This window comes from Oncorhynchus clarkii, chromosome 1, assembly GCF_045791955.1.
Source record: "Oncorhynchus clarkii lewisi isolate Uvic-CL-2024 chromosome 1, UVic_Ocla_1.0, whole genome shotgun sequence".
NCBI lineage: Eukaryota > Metazoa > Chordata > Actinopteri > Salmoniformes > Salmonidae > Oncorhynchus > Oncorhynchus clarkii.
In genome coordinates this window covers 90128532-90151465 of record NC_092147.1, presented here as the reverse complement: position 1 = coordinate 90151465, position 22934 = coordinate 90128532, and the positions used below count along the sequence as shown (strand labels likewise).

Sequence of the window (22934 nt, the reverse complement as noted above, 5' to 3'; positions counted from 1 at the left end):
CCACTCCACAAATTTCTTGTTAACAAACTATAGTTTTGGCAAGTCGGTTAGGACATCTACTTTGTGCATAACAAGTCATTTTTCCAACAATTGTTTACAGACAGATGATTTCACTGTATCACAATTCCAGTGGGTCAGAAGTTTACATACACTAAGTTGACTGTGCCTTTAAACAGCTTAGAAAATTCCAGAAAATGATGTCATGGCTTTAAAAGCTTCTAATAGGCTTATTGGCATCATTGGAGTCAATTGTAGATGTACCTGTGGATGTATTTCAAGGCCTACCTTCAAACTCAGTGCCTCTTTGCTTGACAACATGGGAAAATCAAAAGAAATTAGTCAAGATCTCAGAACAAAAATTGTAGACCTCCACAAGTCTGATTCATCCTTGGGAGCAATTTCCAAACGCCTGAAGGTACCACGTTCATCTGTACAAACAATATTACGCAAGTATAAACACCATGGGACCACGCAGCTGTCATACCGCTCAGGAAGGAGACGCTTTCTGTCACCTAGAGATGAACTTACTTTGGTGCGAAAAGTGCAAATCAATCCGAGAACAACAGCAAAGGACCTTGTGAAGATGGAGGAAACAGGTACCAAAGTATCTATATCCACATAACCTGAAAGGCCGCTCTGCAAGGAAGAGGGCACTGCTCCAAAACCAACATAAAAAAGCCAGACTACGGTTTGCAACTGCACATGGGGACAAAGATCGTAATTTTCTGGAGAAATGTCCTCTGGTCTGATGAAACAAAAATAGAACTGTTTGGCCATAATGACCATCATTATGTTAGGAGGAAAAATAGGGAGGTTTGCAAGCCGAAGAACACCATCCCAACAGTGAAGCAAGGGGGTGGCAGCATCATGTTGTGGGGGTGCTTTGCTGCAGGAGGGGCTGGTGCACTTGACAAAATAGATGGCATCATGAGAATGGAAAATTATGTGGATATAGACGCAACATCAAGACATCAGTCAGGAAGTTAAAGCTTGGTCCGAAATGGACAATGACCCCACGCATACTTCCAAAGTGGTGGCAAAATGGCTTAAGGACAACAGAGTCACTGTATTGGAGTGGCATCACAAAGCCCTGACCTCAACCTATAGAACATTTGTGGGCAGAACTGAAAAAGTGTGTGCGAGCAAGAAGGCCTACAAACCTGACTCAGTTACACCAGCTCTGTTAGGAGGAATGGGCCAAAATTCACCTTGTGGAAGGCTACTTGAAACGTTTGACCCAAGTTAAACAATTTAAAAAGGCAATGCAACCAAATACTAATTGAGTGTATATAAACTTCTGAACCACTGGGAACCACTGGGAATGTGATGAAATAAATCACTCTCTACTATTATTCTGACATTTCACATTCTTAAAATAACATGGTGATCCTAACTGACCTAAGATGGGGGATTTTTACTTTGATTAAATGCCAATGTGAAAAACTGAGTTTAAATGTATTTGGCTAAACTTCCAACTTCAACTGTGTGTGTGTGTGTGTGTGTGTGTGTGTGTGTGTGTGTGTGTGTACACATATATACACACACGTGTTTATAGACATACACTGAGGGTACAAAACCTTAGGAACACTTTCCTAATATTGAGTTGCACCCCCTCAGAACAGCCTCGATTCGTCGGGTCATGGACTCTACAAGGTGTTGAAAGCGTTCCACAGGGATGCTGGCCCATGTTGACTCCAATGATTCCCCAACAGTTAGTGTCAAGTTGGCTGGATGTCCTTTGGGTGGTGGACCATTCTTGATAAGCACACAGGAAACTGTTGAGATTGAAAAACCCAGCAGCGTTGCAGTTCTTGATACACTCAAACCGATGCGCCTGGAAACCACAACCATACCCCCCTTCAAAGGCACTTAAATCTTTGTCTTGCCCATTTACCCTCTGACCACTGGTCATAAGGTTAAAGACTGAAGGCTGGTGGGGGTTGGTAATGGGGGGGGGGGGGGGGGGGCACTTCGACCTTACTACAGCCCTCGTCTGACGGGAGAGATGGGGTCAAAACAAGTGTTGGAGCCAACAGGACTTAAACCCTCCTGCATATCTCTGCAAGGCCGAGACGCAGTGACGCAAGACGCCAACAAGACGCCAGAGCATCGAGATCAAGTGCAGGCTGGGAGCTGACACCCTGAGAGCTGTGAGAACTTGGAGAGAGGTGGGAGGGAGGGAGGAACGAAGTCTGTACCACAGACACCAAATAAGCTCATTCCTGACACGGCCTGGACACAGGGGAGCACGGCTCTGCTCATAATGCAGCAGCTGGATTAATCCTCCACGACCTTGAAACGGGGTCAAATCCACCGTGTGCAAAGCTCCCAGCTTTAGAGCAAAGCTGAGCATTTCTTTTCCTATTCCCACAGAGTTCAGTACCACCCACAGGCGTCTAAACAGGTCCCCAGCCCCCCAAACACCACTAAGAAGCTTAATGGGGGTGTGATGAGGCTAGGGGGGGGGGCAATTAACTACATTTGGCTGCATGGCAACAAAAAAAAAATCACTCCTCCACATCGGGACTGGCTGTCAAGGAGAGACTGGCTGTCTGCTTGGCTAACTAGAACCTCTGACACCAATTCATCTCAACCGCCTTTTTAAGGAGGGGAAATTATCAGGCCAATTTACCAGACAACCTTTTGAAGGAAAAGCTATTATCTTAATATATACTGTAAGTGTCTCCGACCACCAACAATAATAAAACTCCAACAAGGTACATAATATACTCTTCATTAGATCGATGTAAATGAGAGCTTGTTCTCAACTGGCATACCTGGTTAAATAAAGGTGAAATAAAACATTTAAAATGTGGACAAAATATCGTTTTATTAATAAAATGCTGTTAACTGTCCAGTCAGTGTCTACTTGACCTATCCTCAGCCCTCTCTGAACAGAAGTAGTGTCTACTTGACCTATCCTCAGCCCTCTCTGAACAGCAGTAGTGTATACTTGACCTATCCTCAGCTCTCTCTGAACAGCAGTAGTGTCTACTTGACCTATCCTCAGCTCTCTCTGAACAGCAGTAGTGTCTACTTGACCTATCCTCAGCCCTCTCTGAACAGCAATAGTGTCTACTTGACCTATCCTCAGCCCTCTCTGAACAGCAGTAGTCTCTAGTCAGTGTCTACTTGATCTATCCTCAGCCCTCTCTGAACAGCAGTAGTGTCTACTTGACCTATCCTCAGCCCTCTCTGAACAGCAGTAGTGTCTACTTGACCTATCCTCAGCCCTCTCTGAACAGCAGTAGTGTCTACTTGACCTATCCTCAGCCCTCTCTGAACAGCAGTAGTGTCTACTTGACCTATCCTCAGCTCTCTCTGAACAGCAGTAGTGTCTACTTGACCTATCCTCAGCTCTCTCTGAACAGCAGTAGTGTCTACTTGACCTATCCTCAGCCCTCTCTGAACAGCAGTAGTGTCTACTTGACCTATCCTCAGCCCTCTCTGAACAGCAGTAGTGTCTACTTGACCTATCCTCAGCCCTCTCTGAACAGCAGTAGTGTCTACTTGACCTATCCTCAGCCCTCTCTGAACAGCAGTAGTGTCTACTTGACCTATCCTCAGCCCTCTCTGAACAGCAGTAGTGTCTACTTGACCTATCCTCAGCTCTCTCTGAACAGCAGTAGTGTCTACTTGACCTATCCTCAGCCCTCTCTGAACAGCAGTAGTCTCCAGTCTGAACAGTCTTGTGATTCAACACTACTCCAAACGGCAGTTTAAGTCCACTGTGACTTGGTCATTCCTTTGTTGTTAGCTTTATCAGAGCGCCTGTGGAATGACAGAGCCTTTGGTAACACTAAGCTATGGAGAAAGCGAGAGCGAGAGAGCGCGAGAGAGCGTGCGAAAGAGAGCAAGAGAAAGAGAGCAAGCGAGAGAGAGAGAGAGAGGACACTACCCTTGCTAGCTCACCTGGTGTTGGTGTTTCTCGCTCCATGCTCTCCTGTCTAGCTGAACGTGTGTCGGTCTAGTCTAGAGGGGGAATATTTGTCTACCAACATATAATCAGCGGCGCAACACTCCACAAAAAAAACGGCCTGATGAAAGAAACATCAAATCTGTCAGATAAAAGACCGTGTGTTTAAATTCCTCACGTCGACTTTTAGTCTGGGCTAGAAAGGAGCTGGCGCCTCAAACTGTAATCCTTGTTTGAACACAAACAGAGGTGAAGTGGTTGAATGTTTAATCCTAAGATATAGTATTACATTGACGCGTTTAGTACAGTGAGTGTATTCAGTAGTAAAACGACAGAGAACGTCTCGCCTGCTTGCTACGACACGGTGCCTGTTTCAACTAACGGCCAGACATTAAGGGACAGGGAAGTCAACACAGGACAGATTTGGCTGCTTCACAAAATGGCACCATATTCCCCATTTGGTGCACTACTCTCAACCAGAGCCCTGGTCAAAAGTAGTGAACGATTTAGGGAATATTCACTTAAATGATTTCTACCTGAGAATGCTAAGACAACAGTCCAATATGAAGGGCCGGTCCAACACACTAGAGGAGGAATCAACAGTCCAAGATGAAGGGCTTTTAAAATAATCTTTCTAACTGTAAACCTAAACAGCAGAGGAGACTGGAGAGAGAGAACAGGATGGTTGTAGATGGTGGAGAGAGAGAGAACAGGATGGTTGTAGATGGTGGAGAGAGAGAGAGAGAACAGGATGGTTGTAGATGGTGGAGAGAGAGAGAACAGGATGGTTGAAGATGGTGGAGAGAGAGAACAGGATGGTTGTAGATGGAGAGAGAGAACAGGATGGTTGTAGATGGAGAGAGAGAGAGAACAGGATGGTTGTAGATGGTGGAGAGAGAGAGAACAGGATGGTTGTAGATGGTGGAGAGAGAGAGAACAGGATGGTTGTAGATGGTGGAGAGAGAGAGAACAGGATGGTTGTAGATGGTGGAGAGAGAGAGAGAACAGGATGGTTGTAGATGGTGGAGAGAGAGAGAGAACAGGATGGTTGTAGATGGTGGAGAGAGAGAGAGAACAGGATGGTTGTAGATGGTGGAGAGAGAGAACAGGATGGTTGTAGATGGAGAGAGAGAAAGAGAACAGGATGGTTGTAGATGGTGGAGAGAGAGAGAGAAAACAGGATGGTTGTAGATGGTGGAGAGAGAGAGAGAGAACAGGATGGTTGTAGATGGTGGAGAGAGAGAGAGAGAACAGGATGGTTGTAGATGGTGGAGAGAGAGAGAACAGGATGGTTGAAGGTGGAGAGAGAGAGAACAGGATGGTTGTAGATGGTGGAGAGAGAGAGAACAGGATGGTTGTAGATGGTGGAGAGAGAGAACAGGATGGTTGTAAATGGTGGAGAGAGAGAGAGAGAAAAGGATGGTTGTAGATGGTGGAGAGAGAGAAAGAACAGGATGGTTGTAGATGGTGGAGAGAGAGAGAGAGAACAGGATGGTTGTAGATGGTGGAGAGAGAGAACAGGATGGTTGTAGACGGTGGAGAGAGAGAGAGAACAGGATGGTTGTAGATGGTAGAGAGAGAGAGAACAGGATGGTTGTAGATGGTGGAGAGAGAGAACAGGATGGTTGTAGATGGTGGAGAGAGAACAGGATGGTTGTAGACGGTGGAGAGAGAGAACAGGATGGTTGTAGACGGTGAAGAGAGAGAACAGGATGGTTGTAGACGGTGAAGAGAGAGAGAACAGGATGGTTGTAGACGGTGAAGAGAGAGAGAACAGGATGGTTGTAGATGGTAGAGAGAGAGAGAACAGGATGGTTGTAGATGGTGGAGAGAGAGAGAACAGGATGGTTGTAGATGGTGGAGAGAGAACAGGATGGTTGTAAATGGCGGAGAGAGAGAACAGGATGGTTGTAAATGGTGGAGAGAGAGAACAGGATGGTTGTAGATGGTAGAGAGAGAGAGAACAGGATGGTTGTAGATGGTGGAGAGAGAACAGGATGGTTGTAAATGGTGGAGAGAGAGAACAGGATGGTTGTAGATGGTGGAGAGAGAGAGAACAGGATGGTTGTAGATGGTGGAGAGAGAGAGAACAGGATGGTTGTAGATGGTGGAGAGAGAGAGAACAGGATGGCTGTAAATGGTGGAGAGAGAGAGAACAGGATGGTTGTAGACGGTGAAGAGAGAGAGAACAGGATGGTTGTAGACGGTGAAGAGAGAGAGAACAGGATGGTTGTAGACGGTGGAGAGAGAGAGAACAGGATGGTTGTAGATGGTGGAGAGAGAGAGAACAGGATGGTTGTAGATGGTGGAGAGAGAGAGAACAGGATAGTTGTAGATGGTGGAGAGAGAGAGAACAGGATGGTTGTAGATGGTGGAGAGAGAGAGAACAGGATGGTTGTAGATGGTGGAGAGAGAGAGAACAGGATGGTTGTAGATGGTGGAGAGAGAGAACAGGATGGTTGTAAATGGTGGAGAGAGAGAACAGGATGGTTGTAAATGGTGGAGAGAGAGAACAGGATGGTTGTAGATGGTGGAGAGAGAGAACAGGATGGTTGTAGATGGAGGAGAGAGAGAGAACAGGATGGTTGTAGACGGTGAAGAGAGAGAGAACAGGATGGTTGTAGATGGTGGAGAGAGAGAGAACAGGATGGTTGTAGATGGTGGAGAGAGAGAGAACAGGATGGTTGTAGATGGTGGAGAGAGAACAGGATGGTTGTAGATGGTAGAGAGAGAGAGAACAGGATGGTTGTAGATGGTGGAGAGAGAGAGAGAGAACAGGATGGTTGTAGATGGTGGAGAGAGAGAGAGAACAGGATGGTTGTAGATGGTGGAGAGAGAGAGAACAGGATGGTTGTAGATGGTGGAGAGAGAGAGAACAGGATGGTTGTAGATGGTGGAGAGAGAGAACAGGATGGTTGTAGATGGTGGAGAGAGAGAACAGGATGGTTGTAGACGGTGAAGAGAGAGAGAACAGGATGGTTGTAGACGGTGAAGAGAGAGAGAACAGGATGGTTGTAGACGGTGAAGAGAGAGAGAACAGGATGGTTGTAGACGGTGAAGAGAGAGAGAACAGGATGGTTGTAGATGGTAGAGAGAGAGAGAACAGGATGGTTGTAGATGGTGGAGAGAGAGAGAACAGGATGGTTGTAGATGGTGGAGAGAGAACAGGATGGTTGTAAATGGCGGAGAGAGAGAACAGGATGGTTGTAAATGGTGGAGAGAGAGAACAGGATGGTTGTAGATGGTAGATGGTGGAGAGAGAACAGGATGGTTGTAAATGGTGGAGAGAGAGAACAGGATGGTTGTAGATGGTGGAGAGAGAGAACAGGATGGTTGTAGATGGTGGAGAGAGAGAGAACAGGATGGTTGTAGATGGTGGAGAGAGAGAGAACAGGATGGTTGTAGATGGTGGAGAGAGAGAGAACAGGATGGCTGTAAATGGTGGAGAGAGAGAGAACAGGATGGTTGTAGACGGTGAAGAGAGAGAGAACAGGATGGTTGTAGACGGTGAAGAGAGAGAGAACAGGATGGTTGTAGATGGTAGAGAGAGAGAGAACAGGATGGTTGTAGATGGTGGAGAGAGAGAGAGAGAACAGGATGGTTGTAGATGGTGGAGAGAGAGAGAGAACAGGATGGTTGTTGATGGTGGAGAGAGAGAGAACAGGATGGTTGTAGATGGTGGAGAGAGAGAGAACAGGATGGTTGTAGATGGTGGAGAGAGAGAGAACAGGATGGTTGCAGATGGTGGAGAGAGAGAACAGGATGGTTGTAGATGGTGGAGAGAGAACAGGATGGTTGTAGATGGTAGAGAGAGAGAGAACAGGATGGTTGTAGACGGTGAAGAGAGAGAGAACAGGATGGTTGTAGACGGTGAAGAGAGAGAGAACAGGATGGTTGTAGATGGTAGAGAGAGAGAACAGGATGGTTGTAGATGGTAGAGAGAGAGAGAACAGGATGGTTGTAGACGGTGAAGAGAGAGAGAACAGGATGGTTGTAGACGGTGAAGAGAGAGAGAACAGGATGGTTGTAGATGGTGGAGAGAGAGAGAACAGGATGGTTGTAGATGGTGGAGAGAGAGAGAACAGGATGGTTGTAGATGGTGGAGAGAGAGAGAACAGGATGGTTGTAGATGGTGGAGAGAGAGAGAACAGGATGGTTGTAAATGGCGGAGAGAGAGAACAGGATGGTTGTAAATGGTGGAGAGAGAGAACAGGATGGTTGTAGATGGTAGAGAGAGAGAGAACAGGATGGTTGTAGATGGTGGAGAGAGAACAGGATGGTTGTAAATGGTGGAGAGAGAGAACAGGATGGTTGTAGATGGTGGAGAGAGAGAGAACAGGATGGTTGTAGATGGTGGAGAGAGAGAGAACAGGATGGTTGTAGATGGTGGAGAGAGAGAGAACAGGATGGCTGTAAATGGTGGAGAGAGAGAGAACAGGATGGTTGTAGACGGTGAAGAGAGAGAGAACAGGATGGTTGTAGACGGTGAAGAGAGAGAGAACAGGATGGTTGTAGACGGTGGAGAGAGAGAGAACAGGATGGTTGTAGATGGTGGAGAGAGAGAGAACAGGATGGTTGTAGATGGTGGAGAGAGAGAGAACAGGATGGTTGTAGATGGTGGAGAGAGAGAGAACAGGATGGTTGTAGATGGTGGAGAGAGAGAGAACAGGATGGTTGTAGATGGTGGAGAGAGAGAGAACAGGATGGTTGTAGATGGTAGAGAGAGAGAGAACAGGATGGTTGTAGATGGTGGAGAGAGAGAGAGAGAACAGGATGGTTGTAGATGGTGGAGAGAGAGAGAGAGAACAGGATGGTTGTAGATGGTGGAGAGAGAGAGAGAGAACAGGATGGTTGTAGATGGTGGAGAGAGAGAGAGAGAACAGGATGGTTGTAGATGGTGGAGAGAGAGAGAGAACAGGATGGTTGTAGATGGTGGAGAGAGAGAGAACAGGATGGTTGTAGATGGTGGAGAGAGAGAGAACAGGATGGTTGTAGATGGTGGAGAGAGAGAGAACAGGATGGTTGCAGATGGTGGAGAGAGAGAACAGGATGGTTGTAGACGGTAGAGAGAGAGAGAACAGGATGGTTGTAGACGGTGAAGAGAGAGAGAACAGGATGGTTGTAGACGGTGAAGAGAGAGAGAACAGGATGGTTGTAGATGGTAGAGAGAGAGAACAGGATGGTTGTAGATGGTAGAGAGAGAGAGAACAGGATGGTTGTAGACGGTGAAGAGAGAGAGAACAGGATGGTTGTAGACGGTGAAGAGAGAGAGAACAGGATGGTTGTAGATGGTGGAGAGAGAGAGAACAGGATGGTTGTAGATGGTGGAGAGAGAGAGAACAGGATGGTTGTAGATGGTGGAGAGAGAGAGAACAGGATGGTTGTAGATGGTGGAGAGAGAGAGAACAGGATGGTTGTAGATGGTGGAGAGAGAGAACAGGATGGTTGTAAATGGTGGAGAGAGAGAACAGGATGGTTGTAAATGGTGGAGAGAGAGAACAGGATGGTTGTAGATGGTGGAGAGAGAGAACAGGATGGTTGTAGATGGAGGAGAGAGAGAGAGAACAGGATGGTTGTAGACGGTGAAGAGAGAGAGAACAGGATGGTTGTAGATGGTGGAGAGAGAGAGAACAGGATGGTTGTAGATGGTGGAGAGAGAGAGAACAGGATGGTTGTAGATGGTGGAGAGAGAACAGGATGGTTGTAGATGGTAGAGAGAGAGAGAACAGGATGGTTGTAGATGGTGGAGAGAGAGAGAGAGAACAGGATGGTTGTAGATGTTGGAGAGAGAGAGAGAACAGGATGGTTGTAGATGGTGGAGAGAGAGAGAACAGGATGGTTGTAGATGGTGGAGAGAGAGAGAACAGGATGGTTGTAGATGGTGGAGAGAGAGAGAACAGGATGGTTGTAGATGGTGGAGAGAGAGAGAGAACAGGATGGTTGTAGATGGTGGAGAGAGAGAGAGAACAGGATGGTTGTAGATGGTGGAGAGAGAGAACAGGATGGTTGTAGATGGAGAGAGAGAAAGAGAACAGGATGGTTGTAGATGGTGGAGAGAGAGAGAGAGAACAGGATGGTTGTAGATGGTGGAGAGAGAGAGAGAGAACAGGATGGTTGTAGATGGTGGAGAGAGAGAGAGAGAACAGGATGGTTGTAGATGGTGGAGAGAGAGAGAACAGGATGGTTGAAGGTGGAGAGAGAGAGAACAGGATGGTTGTAGATGGTGGAGAGAGAGAGAACAGGATGGTTGTAGATGGTGGAGAGAGAGAACAGGATGGTTGTAAATGGTGGAGAGAGAGAGAGAAAAGGATGGTTGTAGATGGTGGAGAGAGAGAAAGAACAGGATGGTTGTAGATGGTGGAGAGAGAGAGAGAGAACAGGATGGTTGTAGATGGTGGAGAGAGAGAACAGGATGGTTGTAGACGGTGGAGAGAGAGAGAGAACAGGATGGTTGTAGATGGTAGAGAGAGAGAGAACAGGATGGTTGTAGATGGTGGAGAGAGAGAACAGGATGGTTGTAGACGGTGGAGAGAGAGAACAGGATGGTTGTAGACGGTGAAGAGAGAGAGAACAGGATGGTTGTAGACGGTGAAGAGAGAGAGAACAGGATGGTTGTAGACGGTGAAGAGAGAGAGAACAGGATGGTTGTAGACGGTGAAGAGAGAGAGAACAGGATGGTTGTAGATGGTAGAGAGAGAGAGAACAGGATGGTTGTAGATGGTGGAGAGAGAGAGAACAGGATGGTTGTAGATGGTGGAGAGAGAACAGGATGGTTGTAAATGGCGGAGAGAGAGAACAGGATGGTTGTAAATGGTGGAGAGAGAGAACAGGATGGTTGTAGATGGTAGAGAGAGAGAGAACAGGATGGTTGTAGATGGTGGAGAGAGAACAGGATGGTTGTAAATGGTGGAGAGAGAGAACAGGATGGTTGTAGATGGTGGAGAGAGAGAGAACAGGATGGTTGTAGATGGTGGAGAGAGAGAGAACAGGATGGTTGTAGATGGTGGAGAGAGAGAGAACAGGATGGCTGTAAATGGTGGAGAGAGAGAGAACAGGATGGTTGTAGACGGTGAAGAGAGAGAGAACAGGATGGTTGTAGATGGTGGAGAGAGAGAGAGAGAACAGGATGGTTGTAGATGGTGGAGAGAGAGAGAGAGAACAGGATGGTTGTAGATGGTGGAGAGAGAGAGAACAGGATGGTTGAAGGTGGAGAGAGAGAGAACAGGATGGTTGTAGATGGTGGAGAGAGAGAGAACAGGATGGTTGTAGATGGTGGAGAGAGAGAACAGGATGGTTGTAAATGGTGGAGAGAGAGAGAGAAAAGGATGGTTGTAGATGGTGGAGAGAGAGAAAGAACAGGATGGTTGTAGATGGTGGAGAGAGAGAGAGAGAACAGGATGGTTGTAGATGGTGGAGAGAGAGAACAGGATGGTTGTAGACGGTGGAGAGAGAGAGAGAACAGGATGGTTGTAGATGGTAGAGAGAGAGAGAACAGGATGGTTGTAGATGGTGGAGAGAGAGAACAGGATGGTTGTAGACGGTGGAGAGAGAGAACAGGATGGTTGTAGACGGTGAAGAGAGAGAGAACAGGATGGTTGTAGACGGTGAAGAGAGAGAGAACAGGATGGTTGTAGACGGTGAAGAGAGAGAGAACAGGATGGTTGTAGACGGTGAAGAGAGAGAGAACAGGATGGTTGTAGATGGTAGAGAGAGAGAGAACAGGATGGTTGTAGATGGTGGAGAGAGAGAGAACAGGATGGTTGTAGATGGTGGAGAGAGAACAGGATGGTTGTAAATGGCGGAGAGAGAGAACAGGATGGTTGTAAATGGTGGAGAGAGAGAACAGGATGGTTGTAGATGGTAGAGAGAGAGAGAACAGGATGGTTGTAGATGGTGGAGAGAGAACAGGATGGTTGTAAATGGTGGAGAGAGAGAACAGGATGGTTGTAGATGGTGGAGAGAGAGAGAACAGGATGGTTGTAGATGGTGGAGAGAGAGAGAACAGGATGGTTGTAGATGGTGGAGAGAGAGAGAACAGGATGGCTGTAAATGGTGGAGAGAGAGAGAACAGGATGGTTGTAGACGGTGAAGAGAGAGAGAACAGGATGGTTGTAGACGGTGAAGAGAGAGAGAACAGGATGGTTGTAGACGGTGGAGAGAGAGAGAACAGGATGGTTGTAGATGGTGGAGAGAGAGAGAACAGGATGGTTGTAGATGGTGGAGAGAGAGAGAACAGGATGGTTGTAGATGGTGGAGAGAGAGAGAACAGGATGGTTGTAGATGGTGGAGAGAGAGAGAACAGGATGGTTGTAGATGGTGGAGAGAGAGAACAGGATGGTTGTAAATGGTGGAGAGAGAGAACAGGATGGTTGTAAATGGTGGAGAGAGAGAACAGGATGGTTGTAAATGGTGGAGAGAGAGAACAGGATGGTTGTAGATGGTGGAGAGAGAGAGAACAGGATGGTTGTAGATGGAGGAGAGAGAGAGAACAGGATGGTTGTAGACGGTGAAGAGAGAGAGAACAGGATGGTTGTAGATGGTGGAGAGAGAGAGAACAGGATGGTTGTAGATGGTGGAGAGAGAGAGAACAGGATGGTTGTAGATGGTGGAGAGAGAACAGGATGGTTGTAGATGGTAGAGAGAGAGAGAACAGGATGGTTGTAGATGGTGGAGAGAGAGAGAGAGAACAGGATGGTTGTAGATGGTGGAGAGAGAGAGAGAACAGGATGGTTGTAGATGGTGGAGAGAGAGAGAACAGGATGGTTGTAGATGGTGGAGAGAGAGAGAACAGGATGGTTGTAGATGGTGGAGAGAGAGAGAACAGGATGGTTGTAGATGGTGGAGAGAGAGAACAGGATGGTTGTAGATGGTGGAGAGAGAGAACAGGATGGTTGTAGACGGTGAAGAGAGAGAGAACAGGATGGTTGTAGACGGTGAAGAGAGAGAGAACAGGATGGTTGTAGACGGTGAAGAGAGAGAGAACAGGATGGTTGTAGATGGTAGAGAGAGAGAGAACAGGATGGTTGTAGATGGTGGAGAGAGAGAGAACAGGATGGTTGTAGATGGGGGAGAGAGAACAGGATGGTTGTAAATGGCGGAGAGAGAGAACAGGATGGTTGTAAATGGTGGAGAGAGAGAACAGGATGGTTGTAGATGGTAGAGAGAGAGAGAACAGGATGGTTGTAGATGGTGGAGAGAGAACAGGATGGTTGTAAATGGTGGAGAGAGAGAACAGGATGGTTGTAGATGGTGGAGAGAGAGAGAACAGGATGGTTGTAGATGGTGGAGAGAGAGAGAACAGGATGGTTGTAGATGGTGGAGAGAGAGAGAACAGGATGGCTGTAAATGGTGGAGAGAGAGAGAACAGGATGGTTGTAGACGGTGAAGAGAGAGAGAACAGGATGGTTGTAGACGGTGAAGAGAGAGAGAACAGGATGGTTGTAGACGGTGGAGAGAGAGAGAACAGGATGGTTGTAGATGGTGGAGAGAGAGAGAACAGGATGGTTGTAGATGGTGGAGAGAGAGAGAACAGGATGGTTGTAGATGGTGGAGAGAGAGAGAACAGGATGGTTGTAGATGGTGGAGAGAGAGAGAACAGGATGGTTGTAGATGGTGGAGAGAGAGAACAGGATGGTTGTAGATGGTGGAGAGAGAGAGAACAGGATGGTTGTAGATGGTGGAGAGAGAACAGGATGGTTGTAGATGGTAGAGAGAGAGAGAACAGGATGGTTGTAGATGGTGGAGAGAGAGAGAGAGAACAGGATGGTTGTAGATGGTGGAGAGAGAGAGAGAACAGGATGGTTGTAGATGGTGGAGAGAGAGAGAACAGGATGGTTGTAGATGGTGGAGAGAGAGAGAACAGGATGGTTGTAGATGGTGGAGAGAGAGAGAACAGGATGGTTGCAGATGGTGGAGAGAGAGAACAGGATGGTTGTAGATGGTGGAGAGAGAACAGGATGGTTGTAGATGGTAGAGAGAGAGAGAACAGGATGGTTGTAGACGGTGAAGAGAGAGAGAACATGATGGTTGTAGACGGTGAAGAGAGAGAGAACAGGATGGTTGTAGATGGTAGAGAGAGAGAACAGGATGGTTGTAGATGGTAGAGAGAGAGAGAACAGGATGGTTGTAGACGGTGAAGAGAGAGAGAACAGGATGGTTGTAGACGGTGAAGAGAGAGAGAACAGGATGGTTGTAGATGGTGGAGAGAGAGAGAACAGGATGGTTGTAGATGGTGGAGAGAGAGAGAACAGGATGGTTGTAGATGGTGGAGAGAGAGAGAACAGGATGGTTGTAGATGGTGGAGAGAGAGAGAACAGGATGGTTGTAAATGGCGGAGAGAGAGAACAGGATGGTTGTAAATGGTGGAGAGAGAGAACAGGATGGTTGTAGATGGTAGAGAGAGAGAGAACAGGATGGTTGTAGATGGTGGAGAGAGAACAGGATGGTTGTAAATGGTGGAGAGAGAGAACAGGATGGTTGTAGATGGTGGAGAGAGAGAGAACAGGATGGTTGTAGATGGTGGAGAGAGAGAGAGAACAGGATGGTTGTAGATGGTGGAGAGAGAGAGAACAGGATGGTTGTAGATGGTGGAGAGAGAGAGAACAGGATGGTTGTAGATGGTGGAGAGAGAGAGAACAGGATGGTTGCAGATGGTGGAGAGAGAGAACAGGATGGTTGTAGATGGTGGAGAGAGAACAGGATGGTTGTAGATGGTAGAGAGAGAGAGAACAGGATGGTTGTAGACGGTGAAGAGAGAGAGAACAGGATGGTTGTAGATGGTAGAGAGAGAGAACAGGATGGTTGTAGATGGTAGAGAGAGAGAGAACAGGATGGTTGTAGACGGTGAGAGAGAGAGAACAGGATGGTTGTAGACGGTGAAGAGAGAGAGAACAGGATGGTTGTAGATGGAGGAGAGAGAGAGAACAGGATGGTTGTAGATGGTGGAGAGAGAGAGAACAGGATGGTTGTAGATGGTGGAGAGAGAGAGAACAGGATGGTTGTAGATGGTGGAGAGAGAGAGAACAGGATGGTTGTAGATGGTGGAGAGAGAGAACAGGATGGTTGTAAATGGTGGAGAGAGAGAACAGGATGGTTGTAAATGGTGGAGAGAGAGAACAGGATGGTTGTAGATGGTGGAGAGAGAGAACAGGATGGTTGTAGATGGTGGAGAGAGAGAACAGGATGGTTGTAGATGGAGGAGAGAGAGAGAGAACAGGATGGTTGTAGACGGTGAAGAGAGAGAGAACAGGATGGTTGTAGATGGTGGAGAGAGAGAGAACAGGATGGTTGTAGATGGTGGAGAGAGAGAGAACAGGATGGTTGTAGATGGTGGAGAGAGAACAGGATGGTTGTAGATGGTAGAGAGAGAGAGAACAGGATGGTTGTAGATGGTGGAGAGAGAGAGAGAACAGGATGGTTGTAGATGGTGGAGAGAGAGAGAGAACAGGATGGTTGTAGATGGTGGAGAGAGAGAGAACAGGATGGTTGTAGATGGTGGAGAGAGAGAGAACAGGATGGTTGTAGATGGTGGAGAGAGAGAGAACAGGATGGTTGTAGATGGTGGAGAGAGAGAACAGGATGGTTGTAGACGGTGGAGAGAGAGAACAGGATGGTTGTAGACGGTGGAGAGAGAGAACAGGATGGTTGTAGACGGTGGAGAGAGAGAACAGGATGGTTGTAGACGGTGAAGAGAGAGAGAACAGGATGGTTGTAGATGGTAGAGAGAGAGAACAGGATGGTTGTAGACGGTGAAGAGAGAGAGAACAGGATGGTTGTAGACGGTGAAGAGAGAGAGAACAGGATGGTTGTAGACGGTGAAGAGAGAGAGAACAGGATGGTTGTAGACGGTGAAGAGAGAGAGAACAGGATGGTTGTAGACGGTGAAGAGAGAGAGAACAGGATGGTTGTAGACGGTGAAGAGAGAGAGAACAGGATGGTTGTAGACGGTGAAGAGAGAGAGAACAGGATGGTTGTAGACGGTGAAGAGAGAGAGAACAGGATGGTTGTAGACGGTGAAGAGAGAGAGAACAGGATGGTTGTAGACGGTGAAGAGAGAGAGAACAGGATGGTTGTAGACGGTGAAGAGAGAGAGAACAGGATGGTTGTAGACGGTGAAGAGAGAGAGAACAGGATGGTTGTAGATGGTGAAGAGAGAGAGAACAGGATGGTTGTAGATGGTGAAGAGAGAGAGAACAGGATGGTTGTAGACGGTGGAGAGAGAGAGAACAGGATGGTTGTAGACGGTGAAGAGAGAGAGAACAGGATGGTTGTAGATGGTGAAGAGAGAGAGAACAGGATGGTTGTAGACGGTGAAGAGAGAGAGAACAGGATGGTTGTAGATGGTAGAGAGAGAGAGAACAGGATGGTTGTAGATAGTGGAGAGAGAGAACAGGATGGTTGTAGATGGTAGAGAGAGAGAGAACAGGATGGTTGTAGATGGTAGAGAGAGAGAGAACAGGATGGTTGTAGATGGTGGAGAGAGAGAGAGAACAGGATGGTTGTAGATGGTAGAGAGAGAAAGAACAGGATGGTTGTAAATGGTGGAGAGAGAGAACAGGATGGTTGTAAATGGTGGAGAGAGAGAACAGGATGGTTGTAGATGGTGGAGAGAGAGAACAGGATGGTTGTAGATGGTGGAGAGAGAGAACAGGATGGTTGTAGACGGTGGAGAGAGAGAGAGAGAACAGGATGGTTGTAGATGGTGGAGAGAGAGAACAGGATGGTTGTAGATGGTGGAGAGAGAGAACAGGATGGTTGTAGATGGTAGAGAGAGAGAGAACAGGATGGTTGTAGATGGTGGAGAGAGAGAACAGGATGGTTGTAGATGGTGGAGAGAGAGAACAGGATGGTTGTAGATGGTAGAGAGAGAGAGAACAGGATGGTTGTAGATGGTAGAGAGAGAGAGAACAGGATGGTTGTAGATGGTAGAGAGAGAGAGAACAGGATGGTTGTAGATGGTAGAGAGAGAGAGAACAGGATGGTTGTAGATGGTGGAGAGAGAGAGAGAACAGGATGGTTGTAGATGGTAGAGAGAGAGAGAACAGGATGGTTGTAAATGGTGGAGAGAGAGAACAGGATGGTTGTAAATGGTGGAGAGAGAGAACAGGATGGTTGTAAATGGTGGAGAGAGAGAACAGGATGGTTGTAAATGGTGGAGAGAGAGAACAGGATGGTTGTAGATGGTGGAGAGAGAGAACAGGATGGTTGTAGACGGTGGAGAGAGAGAGAGAACAGGATGGTTGTAGATGGTGGAGAGAGAGAACAGGATGGTTGTAGATGGTGGAGAGAGAGAACAGGATGGTTGTAGATGGTAGAGAGAGAGAGAACAGGATGGTTGTAAATGGTGGAGAGAGAGAACAGGATGGTTGTAGATGGTGGAGAGAGAGAACAGGATGGTTGCAGACGGTGGAGAGAGAGAGAGAACAGGATGGTTGTAGATGGTGGAGAGAGAGAACAGGATGGTTGTAGATGGTGGAGAGAGAGAACAGGATGGTTGTAGATGGTAGAGAGAGAGAGAACAGGATGGTTGTAGATGGTAGAGAGAGAGAGAACAGGATGGTTGTAGACGGTGAAGAGAGAGAGAGAACAGGATGGTTGTAGATGGTGGAGAGAGAGAACAGGATGGTTGTAAATGGTGGAGAGAGAGAACAGGATGGTTGTAGATGGTAGAGAGAGAGAGAACAGGATGGTTGTAGACGGTGAAGAGAGAGAGAACAGGATGGTTGTAGATGGTGGAGAGAGAGAACAGGATGGTTGTAAATGGTGGAGAGAGAGAACAGGATGGTTGTAGATGGTGGAGAGAGAGAGAGAGAACAGGATGGTTGTAGATGGTGGAGAGAGAGAGAACAGGATGGTTGTAGATGGTGGAGAGAGAACAGGATGGTTGTAGATGGTAGAGAGAGAGAACAGGATGGTTGTAGATGGTGGAGAGAGAGAGAACAGGATGGTTGTAGACGGTGGAGAGAGAGAACAGGATGGTTGTAGATGGTGGAGAGAGAGAGAGAGAGAGAACAGGATGGTTGTAGATGGTGGAGAGAGAGAACAGGATGGTTGTAGACGGTGGAGAGAGAGAACAGGATGGTTGTAGACGGTGGAGAGAGAGAGAACAGGATGGTTGTAGACGGTGGAGAGAGAGAACAGGATGGTTGTAGACGGTGAAGAGAGAGAGAGAACAGGATGGTTGTAGATGGTGGAGAGAGAGAGAACAGGATGGTTGTAGATGGTGGAGAGAGAGAACAGGATGGTTGTAGATGGTGGAGAGAGAGAGAGAACAGGATGGTTGTAGATGGTGGAGAGAGAGAACAGGATGGTTGTAGATGGTGGAGAGAGAGAACAGGATGGTTGTAGATGGTGGAGAGAGAGAACAGGATGGTTGTAGATGGTAGAGAGAGAGAGAACAGGATGGTTGTAGATGGTAGAGAGAGAGAGAACAGGATGGTTGTAGATGGTAGAGAGAGAGAGAACAGGATGGTTGTAGATGGTGGAGAGAGAGAGAGAACAGGATGGTTGTAGATGGTAGAGAGAGAGAGAACAGGATGGTTGTAAATGGTGGAGAGAGAGAACAGGATGGTTGTAAATGGTGGAGAGAGAGAACAGGATGGTTGTAAATGGTGGAGAGAGAGAACAGGATGGTTGTAAATGGTGGAGAGAGAGAACAGGATGGTTGTAGATGGTGGAGAGAGAGAACAGGATGGTTGTAGACGGTGGAGAGAGAGAGAGAACAGGATGGTTGTAGATGGTGGAGAGAGAGAACAGGATGGTTGTAGATGGTGGAGAGAGAGAACAGGATGGTTGTAGATGGTAGAGAGAGAGAGAACAGGATGGTTGTAAATGGTGGAGAGAGAGAACAGGATGGTTGTAGATGGTGGAGAGAGAGAACAGGATGGTTGCAGACGGTGGAGAGAGAGAGAGAACAGGATGGTTGTAGATGGTGGAGAGAGAGAACAGGATGGTTGTAGATGGTGGAGAGAGAGAACAGGATGGTTGTAGATGGTAGAGAGAGAGAGAACAGGATGGTTGTAGATGGTAGAGAGAGAGAGAACAGGATGGTTGTAGACGGTGAAGAGAGAGAGAGAACAGGATGGTTGTAGATGGTGGAGAGAGAGAACAGGATGGTTGTAAATGGTGGAGAGAGAGAACAGGATGGTTGTAGATGGTAGAGAGAGAGAGAACAGGATGGTTGTAGACGGTGAAGAGAGAGAGAACAGGATGGTTGTAGATGGTGGAGAGAGAGAACAGGATGGTTGTAAATGGTGGAGAGAGAGAACAGGATGGTTGTAGATGGTGGAGAGAGAGAGAGAGAACAGGATGGTTGTAGATGGTGGAGAGAGAGAGAACAGGATGGTTGTAGATGGTGGAGAGAGAACAGGATGGTTGTAGATGGTAGAGAGAGAGAACAGGATGGTTGTAGATGGTGGAGAGAGAGAGAACAGGATGGTTGTAGACGGTGGAGAGAGAGAACAGGATGGTTGTAGATGGTGGAGAGAGAGAGAGAGAGAGAACAGGATGGTTGTAGATGGTGGAGAGAGAGAACAGGATGGTTGTAGACGGTGGAGAGAGAGAACAGGATGGTTGTAGACGGTGGAGAGAGAGAGAACAGGATGGTTGTAGACGGTGGAGAGAGAGAACAGGATGGTTGTAGACGGTGAAGAGAGAGAGAGAACAGGATGGTTGTAGATGGTGGAGAGAGAGAGAACAGGATGGTTGTAGATGGTGGAGAGAGAGAACAGGATGGTTGTAGATGGTGGAGAGAGAGAGAACAGGATGGTTGTAGATGGTGGAGAGAGAGAACAGGATGGTTGTAAATGGTGGAGAGAGAGAACAGGATGGTTGTAGACGGTGGAGAGAGAGAGAGAACAGGATGGTTGTAGACGGTGGAGAGAGAGAGAGAACAGGATGGTTGTAGATGGTGGAGAGAGAGAACAGGATGGTTGTAGATGGTGGAGAGAGAGAACAGGATGGTTGTAGATGGTGGAGAGAGAGAACAGGATGGTTGTAGATGGTGGAGAGAGAGAACAGGATGGTTGTAGATGGTGGAGAGAGAGAACAGGATGGTTGTAGATGGTGGAGAGAGAGAACAGGATGGTTGTAGATGGTGGAGAGAGAGAACAGGATGGTTGTAGATGGTAGAGAGAGAGAACAGGATGGTTGTAGATGGTAGAGAGAGAGAGAACAGGATGGTTGTAGATGGTAGAGAGAGAGAGAACAGGATGGTTGTAGATGGTAGAGAGAGAGAGAACAGGATGGTTGTAGATGGTGGAGAGAGAGAGAACAGGATGGTTGTAGATGGTGGAGAGAGAGAACAGGATGGTTGTAGACGGTGGAGAGAGAGAGAGAACAGGATGGTTGTAGATGGTGGAGAGAGAGAACAGGATGGTTGTAGATGGTGGAGAGAGAGAACAGGATGGTTGTAGATGGTAGAGAGAGAGAGAACAGGATGGTTGTAGATGGTGGAGAGAGAGAGAACAGGATGGTTGTAGATGGTGGAGAGAGAGAGAGAACAGGATGGTTGTAGATGGTAGAGAGAGAGAGAGAACAGGATGGTTGTAAATGGTGGAGAGAGAACAGGATGGTTGTAGATGGTAGAGAGAGAGAGAACAGGATGGTTGTAGACGGTGAAGAGAGAGAGAACAGGATGGTTGTAGATGGTGGAGAGAGAGAACAGGATGGTTGTAGATGGTGGAGAGAGAGAGAACAGGATGGTTGTAGATGGTGGAGAGAGAGAACAGGATGGTTGTAGATGGTGGAGAGAGAGAACAGGATGGTTGTAGATGGTGGAGAGAGAGAGAACAGGATGGTTGTAGATGGTGGAGAGAGAGAGAACAGGATGGTTGTAAATGGTGGAGAGAGAGAACAGGATGGTTGTAAATGGTGGAGAGAGAGAACAGGATGGTTGTAGACGGTGGAGAGAGAGAGAGAACAGGATGGTTGTAGATGGTGGAGAGAGAGAACAGGATGGTTGTAGATGGTGGAGAGAGAGAACAGGATGGTTGTAGATGGTGGAGAGAGAGAACAGGATGGTTGTAGATGGTGGAGAGAGAGAACAGGATGGTTGTAGATGGTGGAGAGAGAGAACAGGATGGTTGTAGATGGTAGAGAGAGAGAACAGGATGGTTGTAGATGGTAGAGAGAGAGAGAACAGGATGGTTGTAGATGGTAGAGAGAGAGAGAACAGGATGGTTGTAGATGGTGGAGAGAGAGAGAACAGGATGGTTGTAGATGGTAGAGAGAGAGAGAACAGGATAGTTGTAGATGGTAGAGAGAGAGAGAACAGGATGGTTGTAAATGGTGGAGAGAGAGAACAGGATGGTTGTAAATGGTGGAGAGAGAGAACAGGATGGTTGTAGATGGTGGAGAGAGAGAACAGGATGGTTGTAGATGGTGGAGAGAGAGAACAGGATGGTTGTAGACGGTGGAGAGAGAGAGAGAACAGGATGGTTGTAGATGGTGGAGAGAGAGAACAGGATGGTTGTAGATGGTGGAGAGAGAGAACAGGATGGTTGTAGATGGTAGAGAGAGAGAGAACAGGATGGTTGTAGATGGTGGAGAGAGAGAGAACAGGATGGTTGTAGATGGTGGAGAGAGAGAGAGAACAGGATGGTTGTAGATGGTAGAGAGAGAGAGAGAACAGGATGGTTGTAAATGGTGGAGAGAGAACAGGATGGTTGTAGATGGTAGAGAGAGAGAGAACAGGATGGTTGTAGACGGTGAAGAGAGAGAGAACAGGATGGTTGTAGATGGTGGAGAGAGAGAACAGGATGGTTGTAAATGGTGGAGAGAGAGAACAGGATGGTTGTAGATGGTGGAGAGAGAGAGAGAGAACAGGATGGTTGTAGATGGTGGAGAGAGAGAGAACAGGATGGTTGTAGATGGTGGAGAGAGAACAGGATGGTTGTAGATGGTAGAGAGAGAGAGAACAGGATGGTTGTAGATGGTGGAGAGAGAGAGAACAGGATGGTTGTAGATGGTAGAGAGAGAGAACAGGATGGTTGTAGACGGTGGAGAGAGAGAGAACAGGATGGTTGTAGATGGTGGAGAGAGAGAGAGAGAGAACAGGATGGTTGTAGATGGTGGAGAGAGAGAGAACAGGATGGTTGTAGATGGTGGAGAGAGAGAGAACAGGATGGTTGTAGATGGCGGAGAGAGAGAACAGGATGGTTGTAGATGGTAGAGAGAGAGAACAGGATGGTTGTAGATGGTGGAGAGAGAGAGAACAGGATGGTTGTAGATGGTGGAGAGAGAGAACAGGATGGTTGTAGATGGTAGAGAGAGAGAGAACAGGATGGTTGTAGACGGTGAAGAGAGAGAGAACAGGATGGTTGTAGATGGTGAAGAGAGAGAGAACAGGATGGTTGTAGACGGTGAAGAGAGAGAGAACAGGATGGTTGTAGATGGTGAAGAGAGAGAGAACAGGATGGTTGTAGATGGCGGAGAGAGAGAACAGGATGGTTGTAGATGGCGGAGAGAGAGAACAGGATGGTTGTAGACGGTGAAGAGAGAGAGAGAACAGGATGGTTGTAGATGGAGGAGAGAGAGAGAGAGAACAGGATGGTTGTAGACGGTGAAGAGAGAGAGAGAACAGGATGGTTGTAGACGGTGAAGAGAGAGAGAGAACAGGATGGTTGTAGACGGTGGAGAGAGAACAGGATGGTTGTAGATGGTGAAGAGAGAGAGAACAGGATGTTGTAGATCAGGGGTGTCAAAGTCTAATGGACGGAGGGCCAAATAAAAAAATCAGCTACAAGACGAGGGCCGGACTGTTCGAATGTTCATTGAAAAATTTTTAAATGACGCATATAGTCTAGTGAACCTAATTGAACCTACTGAAAACCTAACAAATATATTACAATATGATCAGATAAATAAAGCAATATTTTCTTATGGCTCTGTCAGTAATCTTTAATTTTCAACAGACACAAAAGACAAATTTCCTTTATATAAATATCCCCATAACATGAACATTAAATGAAAGAAACCGGTATTCAAGGCACCATCAGTAGACTATATTTTCTATTTTAGC

At 47.1% G+C, this 22934-nt stretch overlaps 1 protein-coding gene across 1 annotated transcript in view; it reads right to left on the bottom strand.

Moving 5' to 3' along the window:
• LOC139411221 (formin-2-like) overlaps window positions 1-22934 on the bottom strand; it is a 145439-nt gene that overhangs the window by 55184 nt on the left and 67321 nt on the right. The window lies entirely within an intron of this gene.